Genomic DNA, 27,695 nt, shown 5'->3' with positions numbered 1-27,695 from the left:
TTTTGTGTAGAGAAACATATAGAAGCATGTGCCTGTGAGCTTAAATTAAATAAAGGCACATTTATAATTGTAACTGTTTATAGGTCCCCATCAGGAAATTTTCATCTATTTCTGAAAAATTTGGACTCCTTGTTGTGCTATCTGTCAGACAGGGGGAAGCAAATTATTATTTGTGGGGACTTCAATGTAGATTCTCTGAAAGAGGGTAATAGGAAAAATGACCTTGAAGTATTACTCGGTTCTTTCAATTTGACACCCGTTATTGATTTTACTACTCGGGTGGTAAAGGATAGCAGCTCACTGATAGATAACTTCTTTATAGACCAAGATAAGTTTAACCAGATAAATGCTCAGCCTGTTGAGAATGGTCTTTCTGATCATGGTGCACAGCTAGTTACAATATATGACATAGCTCCATTCAGCAATACTAAACAGTCCTCCAAAGTAGTACGTTCAGTCAACAATTTAACAATTGCAAATTTCAGGGAAAGCCTACAGCAGTTAGACTGGGATGAGGTGTACCGTGAACCTGATGCCAATTTAAAATATAATTTATTTCATGACATTTTTGTAAATGCATTTGAAAACTGCTTCCCCAAGAAAATAGTTAAATATACTCGTAAGAAACCTTGTAACAAACCATGGCTTACTAAGGGTATAAAAATATCTTGTAACCGGAAAAGGGAAATGTATCTGACAGCAAGAAAGAGTAGTGACCCAGAAACTATCAAAAATTATAAAAACTACTGTGTTACATTAAGAAAAGTTATTAAAAAATCCAGGAGTATGTGTATCATGTCTGAAATCAGCAACTCTGATAATAAAATTAAAACAATTTGGAATATTATTAAAAGAGAAACAGGTCAACCAAGAGCAGAGGAAGACAGTATTACCATCAAATTGAATGAAAACTTTACGAACAAAAAGTCAGAAGTTGAAAATATTTTTAATAATCATTTTCTAAATGTTGTGGATATAGTAGGATCCAGGTGTTCATTAGAAGATGCTAGGCTGTTAATGGAAGAGGCCATACCTATGCAATTTGATACAATTGAAATCTCACCCACTTCTCCCTCTGAAATTAGGAAAATAATAAACTTGCTTAAAAGCAAAAACTCACATGGAATTGATGGCATTTCCAGCAAAATACTAAAAGCTTGTTCTCAACAGATAAGCAAGATTCTCAGCCACCTGTGTAATAGCTCTCTGGAACAGGGCATTTTCCCTGATAGACTGAAATATGCTATTGTTATACCTTTGCATAAAAAGGGGTATAGATCTGATGTCAACAATTACCGTCCAACCTCCCTTCTAACAGCTTTATCCAAAATTTTTGAGAAAGTAATGTATTCAAGAGTAGCTTCACATATCTGTAAAAATGAAGTACTAACAAAATGTCAGTTTGGTTTCCAGAAAGGTTTTTCAACAGAAAATGCCATATATGCTTTCACCAGTCAAATTTTGAATGATCTGAATAACCGAACACCACCCATTGGGATTTTTTGTGATCTCTCAAAGGCTTTTGATTGTGTAAATCATGAAATTCTGCTAGACAAGCTCAAGTATTGTGGCATGAGTGGGACAGTGCACAAATGGTTTAATTCGTACCTAACTGGAAGAGTGCAGAAAGTTGAAATAAGTAGTTCTCGTAACATGCAAAGATCAGCGCATTTCTCAAACTGGGGAACTATCAAGAATGGGGTTCCACAAGGGTCAGTCTTGGGTCCTTTGTTGTTCTTATTATATATTAATGACTTGCCATTCCATATTCATGAAGAGGCAAAGTTAGTTCTCTTCGCTGATGATACAAGTATAGTAATCACACCTGAGAAACAAGAATTAACTGATGAAATTGTCAATACTGTCTTTCAGAAAATTACTAAGTGGTTCCTTGTAAACGGACTCTCACTGAATTTTGATAAGACACAGTACATACAGTTCCGTACAGTGAATGGTATGACGCCATTAATAAATATAGACCTTAATCAGAAGCATATAGCTAAGGTAGAATATTCCAAATTTTTAGGTATGTCCATTGATGAGAGATTAAATTGGAAGAAACACATTGATGATCTGCTGAAACGTTTGAGTTCAGCTACTTATGCAATAAGGGTCATTGCAAATTTTGGTGATAAACATCTTAGTAAATTAGCTTACTACGCCTATTTTCACTCATTGCTTTCATATGGCATCATATTTTGGGGTAATTCATCACTGAGGAATAAAGTATTTATTGCACAAAAGCGTGTAATCAGAATAATAGCTGGAGTCCACCCAAGATCATCCTGCAGACATTTATTTAAGGATCTAGGGATATTCACAGTATATATACTCTCTTATGAAATTTGTTATTAACAACCAAACCCAATTCAAAAGTAATAGCAGTGTGCATAACTAGAATACTAGGAGAAAGGACGATCTTCACTATTCAAGATTAAATCTAACTTTGGCACAGAAAGGGGTGAATTATATTGGCACTAAAGTCTTTGGTCACTTACCAAATAGTATCAAAAGTCTGACAGATAACCAACAAGTATTTAAGAAGAAATTAAAAGAATTTCTGAATGACAACTCCTTCTACTCCATAGAGGAATTTTTAGATATAAATTAAGAAAAAAAAAGAAAAAAAAACAAAAATATTAAAAAAATAAAAAATAAAGAAAAACAAAAAAAACACAAAAAATAAAGTTGTTATATTAACTTAAGTATGTTGTTAAATTAACCTAATTATGTCATGTATTGGAAAATTCGACTCGTTCCACATCATTACGACATATCGTATTCATGATCCATGGAACTAGTATTAATCTAATCTAATCTAATCTAATCTAAACAAATTGACACACATGTTTGGAATGACATGGGGTTTTATTAGAACCAAAAAAATACAAAACTTCACAAAATGTTCCACAGATGGCGCTTCATCTGATCAGAATAGCAATAATTAGCATAACAAAGTAAGACAAAGCAAAGATGATGTTCTTTACAGGAAGCCGGCCGAAGTGGCCGTGCGGTTAAAGGCGCTGCAGTCTGGAACCGCAAGACCGCTACGGTCGCAGGTTCGAATCCTGCCTCGGGCATGGATGTTTGTGATGTCCTTAGGTTAGTTAGGTTTAACTAGTTCTAAGTTCTAGGGGACTAATGACCTCAGCAGTTGAGTCCCATAGTGCTCAGAGCCATTTTTTTTTCTTTACAGGAAATGCTCAATATGTCCCCCATCATTCCTCAACAATAGCTGTAGTCGAGGAATAATGTTGTGAAGAGCACTCTAAAGCATGTCCGGAGTTATGGTGAGGCATTGGCGTCGGATGTTGTCTTTCGGCATCCCTAGAGATGTCGGTCGATCACGATACACTTGCGACTTCAGGTAATCTCAAAGCCAGTAATCGCACGGACTGAGGTCTGGGGAACTGGGAGGCCAAGCATGGCGAAAGTGGCGGCTGAGCACACGATCATCATCACCAAACGACGTGCGCAAGAGATCTTTCGCGCGTCAAGCATTTTTTTTTTGTTCTAAAAAAACCCCATGTCATTTCAAGCATGTGTGTCAATTTTTACCTCTCTATCTATATTATTTCGCGGTTTATTAAGTTTTCAAATTTATACTGACTTTTTGATCACCCGGTACGTCAGTGATTAAATATGCAGCTCTAAAACTGGCAGTATATGTACAACGTGCAGCTCATTTCTGTATTGGTCGGTACATCGATATTTCCGCCGTCGATATATCAATAAGTTTCTCGAATTACGACCTCATATATCGACACCCTTTCAAATTTCGATATATCGGCCTCCTGATATTTTAAAAAAAATCAGCAACGTGCGCTGAATGGTGTGCTCCAAAACGTGCCTGCACCCGCACTGCCCTCTCTTCTCACATTTGCCTCAGTTTTTAGAAAGTTGAGACAATACGACAAAATAAGTGCGGACACCCGCACAACAACACAGAAACACAAAACAGAAGAGAAACCAGAAAACAGATATAAATTAATTCTCCTTTAGTAATAACAGCAATGTACACAGTGTGTACACGTCTAAGCTAAGGCTCTAAGATCTCGTGAGGGGGAGGGGGGGGGCGAGGGAATATAGATGACAAACAAAAAACCAGCAGTAAAACTTTCAAACTTACAAAGGGAGGACCACAGCGGTGGGATCGCCTTTTTGAAACCAAATGTACGGTGATGTAGATAAAGATCCCAGGTATCATACTCTGCAACCATTCACAATGGAGCGATCACGTTTGCGGGTAATTGACGAAAAAAATTCTCAATTTTGAGTGATGCTCAGAAGCGCTAAATAGATTGTATTACATAGACTGGTTGCGTGGTGTAATGGATAGGACAATAGCTTCATGTGCAGAAAGTTTTCGGTACTATCTTGTCAGATGCAGTCTTTTTTTTTTTTTTAGTTTTTCATCTTTATCGAAATGACTAATAATTATTTCTATTGTATTAATTGGTTCAAATTTAATTTTTATTTCTACTCCTTTGCCACCTCAAACTTTTTCATTTGTTTTATTTTTTCTCTTTATCGCTATTTTTCCAATCGGAATTTTTGTGAATGTGAATTTAATTGTATTCGTCTATTATAAAAGTAAATTATTTGAAAATTCCGACTTAAGAGTTAAAAACTACAGACGAAATAATCTAGTTATATTGACTATCCAATGGTGTGAAAAATTTATGTTTTGTTACCAGATGTGCAGTTTTTTTGCACAGTAACCGTCATAAAACATTTAAAACGTAACCTAAATTCCTATTGCATTATGGAGAAAATAACGCACATGAAGACGAAAATGAAAGAAGGGTTTATAAGTAAAGCAATATTCGAGCAAGGGAGAAATAGATATAATGACCGCAATAAGCAGGACAAAAAAAATGGTAAAACTAAGGAAATGAAATCGAAATTAATGAAAACACACGATCAATGATCTGAAGTGGAAAAGGAATGGCAGGCACAAAAATGAGAGCAAATGAAGAAGTCGGTATTATGACTAAAATGCAACGAAAGAATGGATAGAAAAAAAATCTCCTGTATGTTAAGCTAGTAGCCAAGCCACCACACCACGTCACCACATTACGTAGTAGAGTTTTTTTTAACGCTACTGAGTGAGACACAAAATTTCAAAACTTCTTTCCGTCAATTACTCGCGAATGAGGGCCCACCAGTTTGAATGGCTGCAGCGTGTGATACCTGGGATCTTTACCTACACCACTGTACGTTTGGTTTCGAAAGGCTATCTCATCGATGGGGACCTCTCCTTGTTCAACTAAATATACCGTTTAAACGTGTCCTTGCTGGTTTTCGTTCACAGCCGTGGCCGATCCGGTCAGTTTTACTAGTCGTTAGCGTTGCTGACTGCTGTCTTGGAGACCTGGAGTTCAATTCCCAGTAATAGCGCTGGTTTTCATCACATGGAAAAGTCTGTAATGGCTCTACAGATCCAAAGTACACCGGATGACACTCCGTCGGATTAAACAAGAGCCGAAATGGGCGCATCATTTCACCTAAGTGGGCCGAACGAAATGGATTACGCCACGCTGGGATCCACACAACTTTTTACTAATTTATCCACTGGTTTCGATGTTCTTTTAATTAGCAATACACGTTCGAGTGACAGAGTCCACAAAATTATATGGATGTATCAATTTTTTCTCTCTCGGTTGCCAGTAGATGCTTTCAAACGTTGTGATGTCGGTTGGATTTCATTGTAAAGAACACACGTTGTCCTATTTCTGCATTCGAAAATTCATCCCTCTACAGTTTTTCGCTGCAGCATCGTCTTGAAGTACCGGCTTAACTCTGCTCTCTAACCTATCGTCTTTCATAATCACCTATATAATTAAACGGATACGTTTGCGACGTAGTTAATACTGGGAAAAATCCCTCGGATATATATGGTAGAGAGGAGAGGGAGGGAGGGAGGGAGGGAGGGAGGGGGTCGACGGAGATGCTGCGTTTTAGAAAATAGGTATTGACGGTTGCACCACAGGGAACAAAAGCCGGATTTAAAGGTTTAATTAAAATCGAGAACACAATCCTCTGAGCGAGAACTTCGCTGTGAGATGAACAATTGCCGTAAAAGAAAATACAGATTACTGTAAAATGCCACAGAGGCAGAATTTTACTCAACGAAAATTAAAACGTTTTCTATCGTCACGCCCCAGGGCATGGCTCGAGAATTTTAGTCATCGGGTACCGATTACAAAGTCATGACAGCTTGCACAGCTTTTAACTGATGATTATACACTACTGGTCATTAAAATTGATGCACCAGGGAGAAATGCAGATGATAAACGAATATTCATTGGACAAATATATTATACTAGAACTGACATGTCATTACATTTTCACGCAATTTGGGTGCATAGATCCTGAGAAATCACTACCGAGAACAACCACCTCTGGCCGTAATAACGACCGTGATGCGCCTGGGCATTGCGTCAAACAGAGCTTGGACGGCGTGTACAGGTACAGCTGCCCATGCAGCTTCAACACGATACCACAGTTTATCAAGAGTAGTGACTGGCGTATTGTGACGAGCCAGTTGCTCGGCCACCATTGACCAGACGATTTCAATTGGTGAGAGATCTGGAGAATGTACTGGCCAGGGCAGCAGTCGAACATTTTCTGTATCCAGAAAGGCCCGTACAGGACCTGCAACATGCGGTCATGCATTATCCTGCTGAAATGTAGGGTTTCGCAGGGTTCGAATGAAGGGTGGAGCCACGGGTCGCAACTCATCTGAAATGTAACGTCCACTGTTCAAAGTGCCGTCAATGCGAACAAGAGGTGACCGAGACATGTAACCAGTGGCACCCCATACCATCACGCCGGGTGATACGGCAGTATGGCGACGGCGAATACGCGCTTCCAATGTGCGTTCACCGCGATGTCGCCAAACACGGATGCGACCATCATGATGCTGTAAACAGAACCTGGATGCTTCTGAAGAAATGACGTTTTGTCATTCGTGCACCCAGGTTCGTCGTCGAGTACACCATCGCAGGCGCTCCTGTCTGTGATGCAGCGTCAAGGGTAACCGCAGGCACGGTCTCCGAGCTGATAGTCCATGCTGCTGCAAACGTCGTCGAACTGTTCGTGCAGATGGTTGTTGTCTTGCAAACGTCCCCATCTGTTGACTCAGGGATCGAGACTTGGCTGCACGATCCGTTACAGCCATGCGGGTATGCCTGTCATCTCGACTGCTAGTGATACGAGGCCGTTGGGATCCAGCACGGCGTTCCGTATTACCGTCCTGAACCCACCAATTGCATATTCTGCTAATAGTCATTGGTTTTCGACCAACGCGAGCAGCAATGTCGCGATATGATAAACCGCAATCGCGATAGGCCACAATCCGACGTTTATCAAAGTCGTAAACCGGATGGTACGCATTTCTGCTCCTTACACGAGGCATCACAACAACGTTTCACCAGGCAACGCCGGTCAACTGCTGTTTCTGTATGAGAAATCGGTTGGAAACTTTCCTCATGTCAGCATGTTGTAATTGTCGCCACCGGCGCCCACCTTGTGTGAATGCTCTGAAAAGCTAATCATTTGCATATCATAGCATCTTCTTCCTGTCGGTTACATTTCGGGTCTGTAGCACGTCATCTTCGTGGTGTAGCAATTTTAATGGCCAGCAGTGTATCTAGTTTAATTTTAACACCATTCTGTTGGTGTGCGGACGCTGTGTGGACACTATAGACATAATAATCAAACGCGCCCACATTGTTTAGGATTTTCTGCTATCCTTGACTGGTAATAGATGTAAATCACTCCACGACTCGAAGGTTGATTTCAACATCACGGTGATTTACTAGACAGAATCCTATAGGTCAGGGGATGTCCTATCTTTCCGAATATCGGCAGAAATGGCAGAACTGTCACGAAAGTGTGTCCTGGATAACTTTACATCAGTCATGTACCAGCCACTGTGACGTGAACATGTGAAACAGTTATCAGTCAACCTCGGTAATACGAGACGTATTACTCATGAAATAGTTACTTTCATGCAAATGGAAGTGATATGCAAGGGCAGTCAAATGAAGACGGGACAGATGGAAATAAGGAGCTAAATTATTCATTGTTTCAAAAGTAAATGCTCAAACTGTTAATACATTTACACCTTGAACTTTTGTAGTCCTGTCTTCCTCAGTTGCGCGTAATATTACGGTATATTGAGACAAGCGTTCAGTTCATAGTGCTGTGGAATGTGGGAAAGAAACCGCAAATTGGCATTCATAAGAAGAACAACAACACCAAAAATGTAACAGGAGCGTAATATGTAAGAAATTGTCCACGCAACCTGCCACTGATGATGCCTTGCAGAAAATAAAGGCGAAACGCGTATGGCACTAAAATTGTGTTTTATTCAGTTGCTGTCAGACGGTCCATAAGTAAAAATTATCAATATACCGTAATGTTAATACATTTATTCCGCACTGAGACAAGACGACCGACGTCTTTATCGTAAAATGTTTGCGATTGTCTACGCAACCACGATTGAATCCACGCGTGCAGCTCTTCGCCTACGTATGTTTCTTCAGGGCTCTAAAAATATGGAAATCGTATGGGGAGAGATGGAGAATGTACGGAGTAAGTGTAAGGGCTTCCCAGCGAGACTTGTGCTGTGTGGTTTGACTCGCTGCAGAGTGCAGACTGGTTTAACTCAGAAGAAGCTCAACGAATTGAAACACAGTAAAGAGTGACTTCAGTTGGAAGAACAAAACCGACAGTAAAAACAAAGGCTGGTTTCACTCATAAGAAAGAATGAATAATATAATACAGTCATTACGCAAAACTATAAAGGCCTGGGTCGACTGTTTTCATTCGGTTGTTCACGCAGAATAGTTTCACTCGAAACAAATGAGTGAATAATAATAATAATCCAACCGATTCGTAAAACTATAACCGACTGACACGGCTGGTTTCATTCGGTTGCTCTGACAGTTTGGTTTCACTTCAAAAGAATGAACGAATAGTCCAGCCGCTTGAATCGACCGTTTTCATTCAGTTGCTCCCATAGACTGGTTTCAGTCACAAGGATGAATGAATAATGCAACCGATACGTAAAACTATAGGCGAATGAGTCGATGGTTTACAACAACCGTCTGAATTAATTGTTTTCATTCGGTTGTTCCTACAACTACTGTTGTTTAAAGTTGTTCAAGCTGCCGCCATAGTTACTGCGCTGACGTCGCTTATAAGCCAGGACTAAAATCTGTCCCGGAACTTCTGAGAATGTTCCTGGTAGGATTGTATCCCTTAATAACTAAAAAGGCAAGTCCAGTAGTTCTTTTCAAATGTTCGCACGAAATCACTTGCTTGTCTATTTGCGATGTTTGAGCCCTAAAGACCAGGTCCCATCAGAGATCAAAAACGTTTATGCAGGTCTCATTGTACTTACATTCGACGTTTAACTTAAATTACATTCCGCCAAAAGGGTGAGAATCATGAATTAATTGGCACACTAAGTATTTTTTCCTATAGCAGTTCAAGAAATTGTCTACAAGTCGTTAAGATACAGTACCATGTTAAGGAATGTGACTTGTTAAGTGTAACCCCGGGGCTAGTTCAAACAACAAAATCAGAGCACACATTGTAGAGAATACTGAAATTCCGGATATTTAACTCCAAGAGAAACAAGGAGCGTAATTACAGAATTGGGTGCGTTTCGTCTTTATATAGAATCGCGCTAGAATATTGTATGAGTTCGGTTGAGTATTACTTGAAATTTCCCTAGGTCAAATTATTCCTTTTTAAATAGATTTAATAATGACTGTCAGACTCTGTTCATCAAATTACCGATATGAGCAGTATCTATTAAAATAAACAGAACCGATTTATACTTACACTATGCGAAATCCTGACTTTTAGGTACGACATCCATGCTGATTATAAAGATGTGTACAAAAAATTAATTCTTAATTACGATAATTACATATTTATTTGTGTCCTTGGGTCCAGAAAATTTAGCCCATAAATACTATGTTAACATATTCTACGAATTTATAATAGTCTGGTCACAGCATAAGCTGGAAGTTTGTGCTGGTTGAAATCCTTAATTAATTATATCTCCTGAATTAATTAGGTTCGAACTAAAATAAACATGTATTGGGAATAAGCAAAAAATTGTCCACATTTTAAAGATAATCTACTTTTCTGAATCTATTTATTAGCTTACTAGATTTTTATGGATGCGTTAGAGATCGAAATCTTTGAAATACAATAACTTCTGAAATATATCATTTCCAACAAAACATTCAGAACAGTGAATCACACGATCTGAATAAATAAGTTTCACACGAGAAATTAATTTACATTATGTAATTAAATTTTTCTCGAATCTCGTCTTTATCTACGATGATGATGGAAGCTGGAGAAATGAATTAAAATTTGTCTTCAGCTTATTTACAGTGACGATCTAAGAAGGGAAGATGAGAACTGAAGCCGGCTGCAGTGGCCGAGCGGTTCTAGGCGCTTCAGTATGGAACCGCGCGAACGCTACAGTCGCAGGTTCGAATCCTGCCTCGGCCATGGGTGTGTGTGATGTCCTTAGGTTAGTTAGGTTTAAGTAGTTCTATGTTCTAGGGGACTGATGACCTCAGATGTTAAGTCTCATAGTGCTCAGAACCATTTGAACCATTTTTTTGAGAACTGAAGTTTGTGTCAGGGGGGCATTGGACTAGGATAGTCCGTGCAGGCATGTTAGCTATAGTGTTGTGGTGGTATAATGGCTAGTATTTCTGCCTAGTAGGCAAGGAGACCCCCAAGTGCCAGCCATGGCACAAATTTTAATTCATTTCTTCAGCTTCCATCATTAATTTACATTAGTAATGTATGCTCAGATGATGTTGTTGTGGTCTTCAGTCGCGAGACTGGTTTGATGCAGCTCTCCATGCAACTCTATCTTGTGCAAGCTTCTTGATCTCCCAGTACTTAGTGCATCCTACATCCTTCTGAACCTGCTTAGTGTATTCATCTCTTGGTCTCCCTCTACGATTTTTACCCTCCACGATGCCCTCCAATGCTAAATTTGTGATCTATTGATGCCTCAGAACATGTCCTACCAACCGATCCCTTCCTCTTGTCAAGTTGTGCCACAAACTCCTCCCCAATTCTATTCAATACCTCCTCATTAGTTATGTGATCTACCCATCTAATCTTCAGCATTCTTCTGTAGCACCACATTTCGAAAGCTTCTATTCTCTTCTTGTGTGAACTATTTATCGTCCATGTTTCACTTTCATAAATGGCTACACTCCATACAAATACTTTCAGAAACGACTTCCTGACACTTAAATCTATACTCGATGTTAACAAATTTCTCTTCTTCAGAAACTCTTTCCTTGGCATTGAGACTCTACATTTTATATCTTCTCTACTTCGACCATCGTCAGTTATTTTGCTCGCCAAATAGCAAAACTCCTTTACTACTTTAAGTGTCTCATTTCCTAATCTAATTCTCTCAGCATCACCCGACTTAATTCGACTACAATCCATTATCCTCGTTTTGCTTTTGTTAATGTTCATTTTATATCCTCCTTTCAAGACACTTTCCATTCCGTTCAGCTGCTCTTCCAAGTCCTTTGCTGACTGACAGAATTACAGTGTCATAGGCGAACCTCAAAGTTTTTATTTCTTCTCCCTACAAATTGTAAATAGCCTTTCGCTCCCTGTATTTTACCCCTGCCACCTTTAGAATTTGAAAGAGAGTATTCCATTCAACATTGTCAAAAGCTTTCTCTAAGTCTACTAATGCTAGAAACATAGGTTTGCCTTTCCTTAATCTTTCTTCTAAGATAAGTCGTAAGGTCAGTATTGCCTCACGTGTTCCAATATTTCTACGGAATCCAAACTGATCTTCCCCGAGGTCGGCTTCTACCAGTTTTTCCATTCGTCTGCAAAGAATTCGTGTTAGTATTTTGCAGCTGTGACTTATTAAACTGATAGTTCGGTAATTTTCACATCTGTCAACACCTGCTTTCTTTGGGATTGGAATTATTATATTCTTCTTGAATGCTCAGATAACGGATTCTATTATCAAAATTTTTGGAAACAATAAGAGCAAGAAAAGAGAAAAAAAGCCTAGTACAGATCCCAGCTATCGTTATTAGGAGTGTAAAAGACAAAGTAGGATGGCGGGGGCCGAACCCGCCTTGCCACACGGTGTACAGCAAGTCCATTGTGTGCTCTCTCGTACAGTCGCTTCGGGGTTCGGCGTCGAGCGACGGTGGTTCCTCAAAAGCCGGGGTCCCGATGCGTCTGCGCGCACGCACGTAACCCCCCTGCCAGTAGGGTTACAGACGCCATTGGCCGGCCTTCGGCAACGATAAGGCGGACAATGCGGACACCTGGTCCCCAGGGGCTGCTAAATATAGAGGGCTGAGGACCAGCTGGAGGATGGCAGCCCCTAATGAGCTGCTCTGTAGGGAAGGGCCGCCTACGTCAGCGCAGCTAATCCTGGGGCACTCGTGCGCCTCCCACCACACACTTGTCGTTTTCCTGAATTTATCAGCAGCGACCCCTACACTGGTAGCAGCCTTGTCCATTATTCTCGTGCCATTAGTAAGTCTACAGTGGGGATTAAAACTGCCGGAGACGGCAGATCACGGGGCGTCACTTGGTGCTATTACACTGGTGCATAAGTTCGTAGCGTTTTTTGTTTTGCATGTTGGTATTACGGTTGTTATGGGTTTATTCATCGATTGTATTTGTTATCTGTACTTCACTGTTTCTATCTGAGTTTACATATTGTCATTTGGAGATAGTGGGCGGAGCTGTGGACGCTAGGAAATGTAATGCCAAGTGGAGAAACCGGAACGTTTCCGATATATTCTTATGTTTGAGTTCAATAGAGGGATGACAGCAGCGGAGGCAGCCAGAAATATTCGCGCCGTGTATGACGATAATGCCAGTAGACAAGGCACTGCAAGAAAATGGCCTCCTCGTTTTAAGGAGGATTGTTCTGACATTAGCGACTCTACATTCAGGAAGACCTTCGGAGTTTGATGAAGATCGTTTCATCATTTTCTTTGGACCTTTGTCCCACTTAGGCAACGGCCTTGCCGCAGTGGATACACCAGTTCCCGTCAGATCACCGAAGTTAAGCGCTGTCGGGGGTGGCCGACAGTTGGATGGGTGACCATCCGGGCCACCATGCACTGTTGCCATTTTTCGGGGTGTACTCAGCCTCGTGATGCCAGCTGAGGGGCTACTCGACCGAATGGTAGCGGCTCCGGTCATGAAAATCTTCTTAACGACCGGGAGAGCGGTGTGCTGACCACACGCCCCACCTATCCGCATCCTCAGCTGAGGATGACGCGGCGGTCGGATGGTCCCACTGGGCCACTTGTGGCCTGAAGGCGGAGTGCTTTTGTCCCACTTCAACGCGGGGTCGGCCCTGTTACTATGGATTTGGCGATGTTAGCGTCAGAGGGTGGCTGGATGCCCTTCCTGTTGCCACCCTGTAGCCCAGCAGTGTGCATCTAGTGTAAGCCATGAAATACTGCGAACGTTTTCAAATGTCTGCGAGTCCTGTAACTGAGGCCGAGCGTGGGGACCAGCCAGGTATTCACCTAGCGGGATGTGAAAACCACCTAAAAACCACCTCCGCACAGGTTTGCGCGACCTTGTTGCGATGATGAGAGACCCTTCGCCAACGACTCACCTTGCTTTTGTTCACTGCCAGGTCTCGGTAGCGCCGCCAGTTACCGCAACTTCATGAAACTATAGGTGCTGAAGCGGGAAAATTCCACGACGCTCCACAACAAATTCCGCATTTTTCAACCGAAAATGGCGGATAAAATAACTGTTGCATTACTTGAACGTCCCTCGTATCAACATCATCTCTCCATTTAAGTCTCTTCTCTTCCATCTTGTCATAGACAAAAAAAAAAAATTTAACTGATCTTACTGAATAAAATTACTTATTTTTATCCATTTTATTGCTTCCCCTTACATACGTCATGAACGTCATCTCTGTTGCTTGTACACTTGATTTTTTTTTTGGTTATTATCCGTAATTCTTAACCATATACAAGAGTAGGTACAGCGTTACCAGATTGGATTAATAGAAGAGAAGGAGAGCGATGGGGGGAGGGGGAGAGGGAGGGAGGGAGGGAGGGAGGGAGGGAGGGAGGGAGGGAGAAAGAGAGAGAGAGAGAGAGAGAGAGAGAGAGAGAGAGCGGCGCGATTCATCACGGGATTGTTTAGCCGGCGCGAGAGCATTACAGAGATGATCAACAAATTCCTGTAGGAGACGCTACAAGACAGCAAGCAGAGGTTTACTACTGGAATTCCGATAGACTACGTTCCGGGAAGAGTCGGGAAACATATTACTCTCCCCCATATTAGTCTCGCGAAACGACCATAACGAGAAAAGACGACAAATTAGAGCTATTACGGAGCTTCACCGACAATCATTCTTCCCACGCGTTATTAGCAAATGGAACAGGGAAAGGAGGGATGGAAGGGAGGGGGGAATAGTTAGTTACTGGTACCAGAGATACGCTCCGCCAATCACTATGACGTAGCATTCGCAGAGTAGATGGAAATGCTGGGAAATTAGATTAGGAAATGCGACACGAAGATAGTAGATGAGTTCTGCCACTTGGACAACGCTATAACTGAAGATCGATAAGGTAGGGAGGATATAAAATACAGACTGGCAATAGCAAGAAAATTAATCCTGAAAAACAGAAATGTTTTAAAATGTAATGAATATGTTAGAAAGTCATTTCTGAAAGTAAATGGAGCACAGCCTCGTACCACAGTACACCATGGATAAAAGCAATACAAGCGATGAAGTGCTAGACTACAGTGTCTCGAGTTCGATCCCCAGTCAATTATAGTATATTTATCTGTCACTTTTCACTTTTTCCATCACTTGCAATGATTGATAAGGTGACAAATGCCGAGTTGCACTACGACCGAAATCTAAGATGAAAGGTGGTAGACGATGAACGGCGTACACGAAGAACTATGGGTAGAGATTTCGAAAAAGGTTTCTAATTGAAAAGGAACGGGCGAATGCAATGAACGAAAGGAACTACAGGGAGGTTATAATTGAACTTTCGGTATTTGATTGGGCGCTCATGACAAACGAGCGATCCTAGGACAATGGAACTACGTGAAAACATTTATAAGGACACGCAAAGAAAAAAAAAATAACGATTTGAAAGAAATGTATTTGTAAAGGACATCTTATTCGTCGTTGACTACAGAAATTATTTATTTCACAATTGCAATTTCGGCTCAAATGGCTCTGAGCACTATGGGACTTAACACCTGAGATCATCAGTCCCCTAGAACTTAGAACTATTTAAACCTAACTAACCTAAGGACATCACACACATCGATGCCCGAGGCAGGATTCGAACCTGCGACCGTAGCGGTTGCTCGGTTCCAGACTGTAGCGCCTAGAACCGCACGGCCACTCCGGCCGGCTGCAATTTCGATCTTTGGGGAGTTCTGATGTGGTACTGGGGAGGAATGCAACCACCTCCGATAATTATTCCCAAGAGTATGACATAAGTCAAAATGAAAAGCACATTTAACTCAAAATAAAGGTATAAACAGTTCCCCAATCGGATCTCCGGGGGAAACTGCGTTAAATGCCGCTGAGAGTACGAACATACATCTCCGAAACGAAGTAAGGATCAGTACCTGAAAAGTACAGAGTCTATATGAAGCTGGTAAATTAGCTAACTTAATGCAGGAAATGGGAAGACTGAAAATAGAAATTCTAGGAGTGGCAGAGACATGGTGGGCAGATGCTGGAGTGTGTGAATTTCACGGAGTAAGTATCTACTATTCAGGGAACCAAGGCATTAGGCACAGAAAAGGCGTGGGAATAATTGTCTAAGAAAAAGTTTTGAAATTTAATTAAACTTAATGCCGTTCCAATTAATATCAACACCATCCAAGTATATGAGCGCAGTACATCAGATTCAACTGAAGATGAAATTGAGGTATTCTACGAAGAGTTGAAACAACTTCTTAAGCTGGTAAAAGAACATGAGATGAACTTAATAATGAGTGATTTTAACTCTAAAATAAGAGAGGGAAGATTTGAACAACTAGTGGGTCCATTTGGGCTAGGATACGACGTGATCGAGGCAAACGGCTTTGTCAATTTTGTCAAGAGGAAAATATGAAGATCACAAATACTTGGCATGAGCTGCCACCTAGGCGCTTGTACACATGGAGAGCTCCAGCTGAACACCCTGACAATATTCTACGGAATCAAATAGAATACATTCTGAGTAACAAGCGCTTTGGATCCTCGGTAACGAGGGCATGCACCCATCTGGGAGCCGACATTCCCTTATACCATGTCCTGCTAGTAGCGGAAACAAAAGTAAAAATTACAATTGTCAAAAAACATACAAAACAGCGGAAAATAGAATACAATCGGCTTAAAGATTAAGATATTAAAAACAGGGTAACCACAAAAATCAGGGAAAGAATTACAGATACAATCAAATCACAACTAGAAGAAGGAACAGATATAAACAACGTATGGGTAGCAAATGTAGAAAATTAGGTGCTGCGGAAAATGAAATAGGTTAAAAACAGAAAACACGAAAGAAAAATTGGATGACAGACGAAATTTTGGCATTACTTGGAAAAAAAAGGAAAATGTAAAAACGAAAGAAACCAGGACACATATAGGGACATGCAGAAAGTCATAAGAAAGAACGATTAGAGCAGCAAAAAGTAACTGGCTGAAACAATAATGTAAAGAGTTGGAACGCCTGCAACAAATACATGACGACTTTAGCTTACATAAGAAGACAAAGGAAACAGCTGGTATACATCGTAAGAAAACCTTCTCAAATACAGAAAATGACCCAGGAGAAATAGCACAGGACAATCAGCAAAAGAAATCTATCTGTGAGAGCTAGATAAACAATCTTTTTGCATATGAAAAGACCTGAAATAGAAAATAAAGATGCCGATGGTCTATCGGGTCCTGCTATCACAAAAGATGAAATCAGAAGGGCAATAAGAACGGCGAAAGATAGGAGAGCAGTTGGTCCAGATCAAATACCAATTGAAATTCTGAAATTGTTAGATGAGAACGGCGTCTCCGTTCTCCAAAAAATATTCAATCAAATTTGTAATACGGGTAAATTTCCTAAAAAGTGGCTGATGCCACACTTCATCTCTTTGCCCAAGAAGAACAATGCAAGAAAATGCGGAGACTACAGGCTAATTAGCCTGATAAGTCATACTCTAAAGAAATTTCTCATGATCATTCAGTATAGAACCACAGCCAAGTGTGAAAGGGATATGGGATATTCACAGTTTGGATTTAGACGGGGTAGGTATGAGGGAAGCATCGGTCGCGATTCAGGTATTTGTTCGAAAGTGCTACGATCAGAGGAAGAATGTAATGCTGTGCTGCATAGTCTATGAAAAAGAGTTTGACAGAGTGCAACATGATAAACTTGTACAAATTTTGAGAAGAACGGACATCGACCGAAAAGATATTCGGTGTATAGAAAATCTGCACTGGAATCAAACTGCTGACGTCTGAACTGGAGGCCAATTGAGAGAAGCACAAAAAATCGGTAGAGGAGTTAGACAAGGCCGTGTACTCCGACTACTGCTCTTTAACCTGTACTCAGAACATACTGTGTATTCCAGGAGGCGCTTGAAGATTGTGAGATAAGTATAAAAGTAAATGGGTTATGGGTTATGGATTAACAACATAAGATACATAGATGAGACAGTCTTAATTGCAGATAATATAAACGATCTTCATGATCTTCTGACTACAGTGGGGGAACAAAGCAGGAATATGGGTCTCAATATCAACATAAAAAAGACCAAATTTATGATAGTCACTCGCAATTCAGATGAGCACCAAAATGCAGAATTTATGCATAATAATCAACCCATAGGGTGAACAGATTCGGGGCGTCCTTGTGGGAAAATTGGTCATCGGACATGGAAATCAGAGGCAGAGTAGGCCCGCAGCACATTCCTGAAATTGTGTTCACTGGCACTGACCTTAACGTCAAAAGATGAAGAGCTATGTGTGGTCAGTGCTTTTGTACGGAGTGGAAAGTTGGACGTTGAAAGTGAACATCATGAACAAATTGGAAGCATAGGAGATGTGGTTATATCGAAGAACACTTAAAATTCCGTGGGCAGCAAGGAAAACAAATGAAAAGATCTTAAGAATAGCAAAAAGAGACCGCGAATTGCTAATCAGAATCAAACGTAAGAAAACAGCTTACTTAGGCTGAGTGATACGAAATGAAAGATATCCACTTTCCTAAACCGATAATCAAGGGGGAAGATTAAAGGCAAAAGAGGAATTGGTAGGAGAAAAATGTCATGGCTCCGCAACATCAACAGGACAGGAATAAGAAACGCCGGCGACTTGATCCCTGCTGGAAGAGACAGAGGAGACTGGACAAATGTGACCGCAAACATCCATTAGTGGATACGCAGCAGCAGCAGCAGCAGAAGAAGAAGAAGAAGAAGAAGAAGATGTGGTACTGCAAAAGATTTTGCTTCAGCACATTTCATTAAAATCCTCCGACATACATACTAAACGGCAGTGCGGGTCGGTGTCAAATGCTTTCTTGAAGTCAAGGAAGAAGGCATCAACCTGGGCGTCGTTGTCTACAGCGCAACGTGTCTCATGCAGGAACAGAGCGAGCCGAGTTTCGCAAGGCCTCTGTATGAGGAATCCATCTTGATTTTTATAGAGGAGATCTTCGTCCTCCAAAGAACGTCATAAGTTTTGGACATAAAGCAGGTTTCATTATTCTACAACAGATTGACGTCAACGATAAAGGTCTATTATAAGTTCCTTCTTAAAAAGCAAGTGACCTGAGTTTTTCCCCAGTCGCTAGGTACGTTCGTTGGTACAGAGATCTACCATAAACTACTGCTGGAATGGGAGCAAGTTCTTTCGCATAATCTTAGTAGAATCTTATCATCGTAGAATCTCACCTGGTCCAGATTAGAATGCTTTAAAGAAATTCTATGAACAGGAAAAACACATTGTCTTCCAACAGCACTAACTTCAACAGCAAGAAAAATGTACACGAAAATGTTTCTGTTTCGTTTTCCTTAACTCTGAGCTAAAGTCGCACATCTTATGATTGTTTTCTTTTCTCAAATGCCAGCATGACGAGCCCTACAAAGTACAGAATTTCTTACAGTAGTCTTGACATATCTCAACTATTTCCTCTAATACGAGGGGCGTTAGAAAAGTCCCTGCAAAGTCCGAGAGATGGCACGACCGGCGCTAATCGAGGTCATGTTTAGTTAGTAGCATCTTTGGAAACAACACACACCAAGTTTCAGCCATATTGATCTATTCCTTTGTGTTTGGCATTCGTGTGAATCAAGGAAGTCGAGTGATTTTCAAAAAATGGAGACTAAAGAAAAGCTTGATAAACGTTACGGTGACTCTGCACCTTCGATTAGAACAATTTATAAGTGGTTTCAAAATTTTCGGAGTGGCCATATGGGCACAAGTGACGCTGAACGTTCTGGACGCCCTGTGGAGGTTACGACTCCAGAAATCATTGATAAAATCCTTGATATGGTGATGGATGACAGAAGAGTTAAGGTGCGTGAGATTGTTAGTACTCTGGGCATCTCAAATGAAAGGGCACATAATATTTTGCACAAACATTTAGACATGAAAAAGCTATCCGCAACATGGGTTCCGCGATTGCTCACGCTTGACCAAAAACGGAATCGTGCGAAGTTTTGCACGGATGGTTTGCAGCTGTTCAGCAAGAATCCGCAGGATTAATATACTCCTAAGACCAAAAAAGAATCTAACAATGCGTTACCAAGGGAGAACCTGCACCAAAAAAGGCGAAGACCAACCCTTCAGCCGGAAAGGTTATGGCGACTGTCTTTTGAGATTCGCAAGGAATAATCATCATCGCCTATCTGGAAAAGGGTAAAACTATTACAAGTGAATATTATTCATCGTTATTGGACCGAGCTGCAAGAAAAACGCCGGCGATTGGACCGCAAAAAAAGTCCCTTTCCTTCATGACAATGCACTAGCGCAAACCTCAGCAGTTGTGGTCGCAAAATTAATGGAAATAGGATTCCAACTCGTGTCACATCCCCCCCCCCCCCCTATTCACCAGACTTGGCTCTCTCTGACTACTATTTGTTCCCCAATTTGAAGAAATGGCTGACGGGACAAAGATTTTATTCAAACGAGGAGGTGATTGCAGTAACTAACATTGCAGACGTGAACAATTCCTATTATTTGGAAGGGGTCAACAAATTAGAACAGCGTTGGATGAAGTGCGTAAGTCTAAAAGGAGACTACGTCGAAAAATAAAAAAGGTTTACCCCAAACAAGTAAGTAGTTTTTATTTTTGCACGAACTTTTCAAACTCCCCTCGTAATGACATAAGATATGGCCTATTCATCCAGAAGTGCAGTGACTGAAATTACGTGCCCGTTTCTGACTGCATGAGCGATTTTTAGTTTTTAAGCAATTAATGCCAGATAGCAATTAGTAATTAACTGTTAAATAGCCTGTTCTGCCAAAAAGATTCATTGCGCCATTTACATCTTCCATAAAGCGCTACTGTGCAGACAGTAAAGATCGTGGCAAAATGCTCGTTTCGTCAACTGACCTAGCAGGAGAATTTCATTCACGCGAAACTAAAAATAGCGACTCTCTAGGGGAGCGGAAGAAGTAGAACAGGCGAGTGACGTTCTATTATTAACACGAGGACCAACGGAGTGCCCCAGAGTTGGTGCCCTCTCGTTACTTTTTTGTTCCATTCTCTTCTTCCCGCAGCCGAGAGTCTTTTCCGCTGCGGGGAGAGCTTTGTCTGCTGTCTCTCATTTCGCCAAGATAGCACCAGCAGGCTGAAGCAGCATAGCCAAGCTTTGTACTCGTAACGGGCAGATGTTGTTACAGACATATTATGACGCCCTACGATGTTTACTTAATCTAAGACCCAGATATTCAAAGGACAGCTGAGCCTTCCGTTCGCGTACACTGTGTGATCAAAAGTACCCGGATACCTCGCTGAAAATCACTTACAAGTTTGTGGCGCCCTCCATCGGTAATGCTGGAATTTAATATCGTGTTGGCCACTGTTAACCTTGATGACAGCTTCGGCTCTCGCAGGCATACGTTTAGTCAGGCGCTGGAAGATTTCTTGGGGAATGGCAGCCCATTCTTCACGGTGTGATGCACTGAGGAGAGGTATCGATGTCGGTCGGTGAGGCCTGGCACGAAGTAGGCGTTCCAAAACATGCCAAAGGTGTTCTGTAGCATTCAGGTTATGACTCTGTGCAGGCCAGTCAATTACAGGGATGTTACTGTCGTGTAGTCACTCCCCCACAGGCCGTGCATTATGAGCAGGTGCTCGATCGTGTTGAAAGATGTAATCGCCATCCCTGAATTGCTCTTCGACAGTGGGAAGGAAGAAGCTGCTTAAAACAGCAATGTAGGTTTCTGCTGTGATAGTGTCACGCAAAACAACAAGGGGTAAAAGCCCCCCTCCATGGAAAACATGACCAAACCATACGTCATCGTCTACGAATTTTACTGTTGGCACTACAAGATGACGTTCACTGGGCATTCGCCATACCCACACCCTGCCATCGGACCGCCACATTGTGTACCGTGATTCATCACTTCACACAACGTTTTTCAACTGTTCAATCGTCCAATGTTTACGCTCCTTACACCAAGCGAGGCGTCGTTTGGCATTTATCGGCATGATGTGTGTGGCTGACGATCAGCCGCTCGGCCGCAATATCCAAGTTTTCTCACCTCCCGCGTAACTGTCATAGTACTTGCAGTGGTTCCTGATGCAGTTTGGAATTCCTGTGAGATGGTCTGGATAGATGTCTGCTTATTACACATTACGACCCCTCTTCAACTGTCGGCGGTCTCGGTAAGTCAACAGACGAGGTCAGCCTGTACGCTTTTGTGCTGTACGTGTCCCTTCACGTTTCCACTTCACTATCACATCGGAAACAATGGACCTAGAGATGTTTAAGAGTGTGGAAATCTTGCGTAGAGACTTCTGACACAAGTAACACTCAATCACCTGACCACGTTCGAAGTCCGTGAGTTCCGTGGAGCGCCGCACTCTGCTCTCTCACGACGTCTACCAGATCGGAACGGGAATTAATAGATGTGTTGTACATGTACAGACAAACAAATAATACAATTTCAGAAAAATTGGATGATTTATTCAAGAAAAAAGGACTTCACACTACGGGGCGTCAATAACGCGTTGGTCTACTTCTGGCCCTTATGTAAGCAGTTATTCGGCTTGGCACTGATTGACACGGTTGTTGGGTGTTGTCGTGAGAGATATCGAGCCAATTCTGTCCAACTGGCGTGTCAGATCGTCGAAATCCCAAGGTGACCGGTGGGCCCTGCACATAATGCTCCAACACTTCTCAATTGCGGAGTGGTCCGACGGCCTTGTTGGTGAAGATAGGGTTTGGCAAGCACGAAGACAAGCAATAGCAACTCTCCTCGAGTGCCGGTGGGCAGTATCTTGCTTAAATGCAAACCCAGGATGGCCTGCCATGAGGGCCAACAAAACGGGTCGTACAGTGTCGACGACTTAACCGCTGTGCTGCAATGACGCCCCGGATGACAACGAGAGAGATCCTCCTGTGAAAAGAAGTGGCACCCACAAACCATCACTGCTGGTTGTCGGGCTGGTTGGTGGACTACCGTCAGGTTTGTATCCCACCACTGTGGCCCCTGGTCATCGAGGCTCAGTTCGAAAAGGAACTCATCACTGAAGGTAATTCTGCTCCAGTCGATGAGATTCCAGGCCGCCCCATTCTTCGTGGTGCGTTCTTTTTTCTTTCTTTCCTTTTTTTTTTTTTTTTGTCTTATTAGAGCGTGCTGTCGACTTAGATTCGCCCGTGAAGAATACCTTGGACCATCGTTGCACGCTCCAGCTTTTATGTTTCTTTGGCCACAGCAGTAGTTTCACATTTTGTTTGTGCAATTAAGTTTTCGTCCGCTGTACGCTAGTTTAAACCTTGTTTATGAAGACGGTGTTGCACTCTTCAGCCAGCGACTGGAGCTGCTCGCATTCTGTGTACTTCCTCTAGGATTTCAGGTGCAGTACGAGTCCTCTTGTTATTGTGTTGTTGTATAAATGTTTGAATGAATGAAGAAACACTTTCCGGCCGATTAACCATATGAGGGGCGGCGGGTGGAATTAATTGTTATATATATAAATGTTCCTATTATTTAGAATGTTATTTATGCTGTCTTTCGCCGTTCTCAACACTGGCTCTCTAACTACAATATTGGCAACCAGAAAGTGATTAACAAAACGTGAAGCCTGTAATTAGAATTCCTAGTGCCCACTTCATCTGAGAATACACTTGTAGTTACAGTTTATAGCTCTGATGAATTAGGAGATTGTCTGGGATTTATAATCAAAAACGGCCGTGAAAAAACGTTCTGTATTCTGAAAGTCACAGATGAAAACAATAGAATCCACACAATCTAACTAACAAAAATGGTTCAAATGGCTCTGAGCACTATGGGACTTAACTTCTAAGGTCATCAGTCCCCTAGAACTTAGAACTACTTAAACCTAACTAACCTAAGGACATCACACACATCCATGCCCGAGGCAGGATTCGAACCTGCGACCGTAGCGGCCGCGCGGTTCCAGACTGTAGCGCCTTTAACCGCTTGGCCACCACGGCCGGCTCTAACTAACAGAGCAGTTCAGAGTCTAATGCGCTGATGCAACTATAAATGTCCAAATTAAATGTTTAAATGAATGCTCGCCGTAATTTGATGATTAGGTTCATCAAACGCCACGCTAAATAATGGTAGAATGTTTGTCCCGCGGCGGCACGTGAAAATACGACATACGCAAACTGAAGCTAGGTAATTAAAGTCATCCCAGAATTAACACTTCACTCGAAAATGATTTCATGGTTACGCATATCTCGAGTAACTTAATACGGCATCCGAGGCTGTTTATAGCAATGAAACCGACGCGACGCGACTCCCGACACAGATGGCGTGCTATTCGGCGTCTGGGGAGAACTGGGGCCTTGCTTCCTCGCGCAGCGTTCTTATATACTCGTATAAAGCCGCGGTGCGGACGGCTAAGGGAACGCCTGATCAAATCGGCTCTCCCGAATAGCCGCTGGGCTAGTAATGCACCACATTAAGTTATTGAATAAATCATAGCTCCTTTTGCTGATGGCCGATGAAGCTCTCAATTTAAATGCGCATTCAGCACACAGGTAAGTAATCATAATAAAAGTTTGACGTGGCTAAGTTAAATATTTTGGGCGAGAGAATTAATTTAATTACACTGCACGCAGTAGACGAGCTCTGAACTTGCCCTTTGGAGATACGCTATCACTATAGTTTTATAGTTATTCAAATGAAACTTCTCACATCTTTATGGTTATAGCGGATCTCCATTCTACTTAAATACAAACATCCTAGCCTTATTTATTAGCCTACTTAATCTATCTTGCTTCCTTAAGTTTTAAAACAAAAACCAGAAAATCATGAATTTCAACTAAAATCTTAATTTGTGAGATCCAAAGTACTGTTTCTATTAAATTATTATTGAAAAGGAATCTAAGTATAAATTTTTAAATCTCTAGCTCTTTTCTGTTGCGCCAATGATTTTTACAGAAAAACGTCCAAATTTCGAAAATGGTTAAAGTTATTGAACTGACATTCAACACATGTTGATTTAGTAGTACTCCTGAAATGCTAGAACCGTTTCAGGTTATTTATTTGATTTTTAATGTATTGCGCAACATTTATGACGTCAGAGCTAGTTACAGCGGACTAGGCTAGCACACAATGGAAAGACTGATGAGAATTTATTACGGCGTGAGTAGGCTGCTTCCCTACATTACGTTTACTCGGTACTGTATGATATTACTCGAGGTCTTCCAGATCGCGAAACTCTTGCAATGGCGACAGTTTGCTTGAATCGCTGCAACATCAACTTTTGTTGCTATTGTTTTACCAGAGTAACCTTTCTGATGCAGAGCTACAGTTACACCGCGTTTTTCAATTCCCGTCTCCTGCAGCCGGCCCATTAACAGATAATATGGTATAAACCTGATCAGGTGTATAAACACATTGCTAGATGCAGACACTGTAATGTAAACTAATGCGAACTGATTGCAACACAGACAGCTGAAGGAATGAGGCCTGTTTGAACAGAACCGTGTTGGGCAAAGGTACGTCATTGTTGCGGGTACTCATCATTACCGCTCTAGGCTATCAACCAGTCAGATAGACAACAGAGGCGTCCATCTTTCTGATTGGAGGTTGGACGGACTTCGGCCGTTCTCTTGTGTAATAAAATGGTACATCTTCAGCCCTCCTTACGATGTCATTTATAATATGGCTAGCAGTTTCGGTGCTTCAGTGCAACATCTTCAGCCTGTAACTGACGCTGAGGGGTGTTAACTCCAATCGTATACGCTATTCATGAGTGGCCAACATTCATGAACTTGCTTTCGCAGATTATCTGTAACAACGATGTTGTGTCTCTAGCCGTCAGCTACCACCACCATCGTTGGCCGGCCGAACGGTTCTAGGCGCATCAGTCTGGAACCGCGCGACCGCTACGGTCGCAGGTTCCAATCCTGCCTCGGGCATGGATGTGTGTGATGTCCTTAGGTTAGTTAGGTTTAAGTAGTTCTGAGTTCTAGGGGACTGATGACCTCAGATTTTAAGTCCCATAGTGCTCACAGCCATTTGAACCATTTTTGAACCACCATCGTTGTTGTAGGTAATCTGCGAAAACTAGTTCATAGATGTTGGCCACTGATAAATCGTATAAGCAAGTGGAGTTAACCCGCTCAGCGTCAGTTAAGGCCTGAAGATGCTGCACTGAAGCACCGAAACTGGTTGTCACAAAATAAATAACATCGTAACGACGGCAGCAGGTGTCACATTTTATTACGCGTTTACACTTGTTTTATTTTCAGAATGAGGATATGATAGGATATTTAAAGCTAAATCGCTGTTTTAACCACAAATCCAAAGTTTTTATGAGTAACGGAAAACTTTTGATTGGTAGTTTAACTTGTTATTATTATAAATAATATGTGGAAATGAGACCAAGTTTATCAAACTTCTGATATTATGGGTGCAGATTATATATAATTCGGCAGGCTTTAAAAAAGCAAGCCTGTGTTTTATGTAAGTCTGCGGGCTTTCGTAGCCGTTGTCACTGAAGTCAAAATCTTCTGGGTTATTAGGCCGCGTCATGTTTCTTCTGAAATGTTCGACGTTTCGACCTCTCTGCTGGCATCTTCCTCAGGATCTTTTGGTGTCCACTACTGCTAGAACACTGTCAGAGACGAGTGTCGCGTCCACTTACAAAGGGGGAGTTTTCTGGCGTTCGTGCTGGAGAAGTGATAGTATTGGTTAAAATTCATATGGCTAACATTGGTGGGTCATAGTCATAGGCTAATATTCCCGCTCTGCTCCCCCTTTATAAGTGGACGCGACACTCGTCTCTGACAGTGTTCTAGCAGTAGTGAACACCAAAAGATCCTGAGGAAGATGCCAGCAGAGAGGTCGAAACGTCGAACATTTTAGTAGAAGCCTGTGTTATTCTACTAAAACGAGCAAAAATATGTTCATCCAGAATACAAATTTCTGGTTGTGAAACGAGGATGATGAAAACATCCGTGAATAGCTGCATAACGATGTTTGTAAAGCGGGATTAGAACAGCTAAATGACGCGGATATAGTTAAGAAAATGTGTTCGGTAGAAGAAGAGGGTAAAGACGAGGCGATAAAAGAAACCGAGAACCCGTTATCAGGGACACTGAAATACGTTGATCTGTTATTTGAATATGTAGAGGAATTGACTGTACCTTAGTACTGACCCTCCAGAAAATGACAACCGTGCATTAAAAAACAAAACAAAAAAAACGCATTGTTTTACTTGAAGGTCAATAGGAGACGAGACTGTGATTTCTGGCAGTGGATGTTCGTTTCCCCATCTCGTTTAACACCGTCTGTCATACCCCCGAAAAGTAAGGCTTACGGTCACGCGGTGACTTTGATTCAACAGACAAGGGTGTCGGGGTGTCGCAAGCAGACACTGTAGTCAGCAGCGCTAGCAGTTCAACGTGCACGCAGGAGCGAGCCTTACCTTATTAGGAACGAGGCGCTATCAGCTAGCTGTCAGTCGCCCCTACGAGCAGCCCAGAGCCATCGCTGGCTGAATCCGCAGACTTCTTCAGCAGGAACTTCTGCAAGCAATGACAAAAAAAGAAAAAAGAGGTCAATGTTAGCTAACGGCATGTGGACACAGATTCTGCTAAACGCTCAGGAGCCCTGACGTCATCCACTCAGAGCTAATGGTGCGTCACCGGATGTCGTTACGGAGCAAAAAACAAAACGCTCCACAGCGGACTCACTACGTGTATTGTGGTACTCTTCGCGTGAGGGTAATAGCGTCTGCATACGGCATTCTGACGTAACACTTTGAAGGACAAGGGCACGTTTTCCAATTTGTAGAATCATTTTAAGCTGCGGTCATTACACGGAGCAGACGAGTCGAAACCTCGCTGTAACTGTCACGCAAGGTCTATAACGTGAAGTCGCGTACAGCATGAGCCCCTACCTCAAGGTAATCCATGTGAACAGTTTTTCGGTGACAAGTGGCCCGTATTGATTCTGA

The 27,695-nt window shown here is 41.9% G+C and overlaps 1 protein-coding gene across 1 annotated transcript in view; it reads right to left on the bottom strand.

The window, feature by feature from the left end:
- The window catches only part of LOC126456794 (solute carrier organic anion transporter family member 5A1), a 243,415-nt gene extending 216,149 nt beyond the window's left edge, over window positions 1–27,266 (bottom strand). Inside the window, exon 1 of the mRNA XM_050092584.1 lies at window positions 27,165–27,266. The gene's annotated coding sequence lies outside the window, so the exon portion shown is untranslated. The remainder of the gene's footprint in view (window positions 1–27,164) is intronic.
- Window positions 27,267–27,695: the final 429 nt, after the last annotated feature.

The sequence above is a fragment of the Schistocerca serialis genome, chromosome 2 (genome assembly GCF_023864345.2).
Source record: "Schistocerca serialis cubense isolate TAMUIC-IGC-003099 chromosome 2, iqSchSeri2.2, whole genome shotgun sequence".
NCBI classification, from domain to species: Eukaryota; Metazoa; Arthropoda; class Insecta; order Orthoptera; family Acrididae; genus Schistocerca; species Schistocerca serialis.
Note: the sequence above shows the minus strand (reverse complement) of the source record. Positions and strands in the feature narration are given on the sequence as shown.